Genomic DNA, 218 nt, shown 5'->3' on the forward strand with positions numbered 1-218 from the left:
CTCTCTCTCTCTACTCTCTCTCTCTCTCTCTCTCTCTCTCTCTCTCTCTCTCTCTCTCTCTCTCTCTCTCTCTCTCTCTCTCTCTCTCTCTCTCTCTCTCTCTCTCTCTCTCTCTCCTCTCTTTTTCTTTTTTCTTTTTAATTCTTTTTAATTTTTCACCTCTGAGGTCTTAAAGTTTGTAGCAGGAAGAATAAACATGACTTCAGCTTTGCAAAAAG

The sequence above is a fragment of the Meleagris gallopavo genome, chromosome 1, assembly GCF_000146605.3.
Source record: "Meleagris gallopavo isolate NT-WF06-2002-E0010 breed Aviagen turkey brand Nicholas breeding stock chromosome 1, Turkey_5.1, whole genome shotgun sequence".
In the NCBI taxonomy this organism is placed as follows: Eukaryota; Metazoa; Chordata; class Aves; order Galliformes; family Phasianidae; genus Meleagris; species Meleagris gallopavo.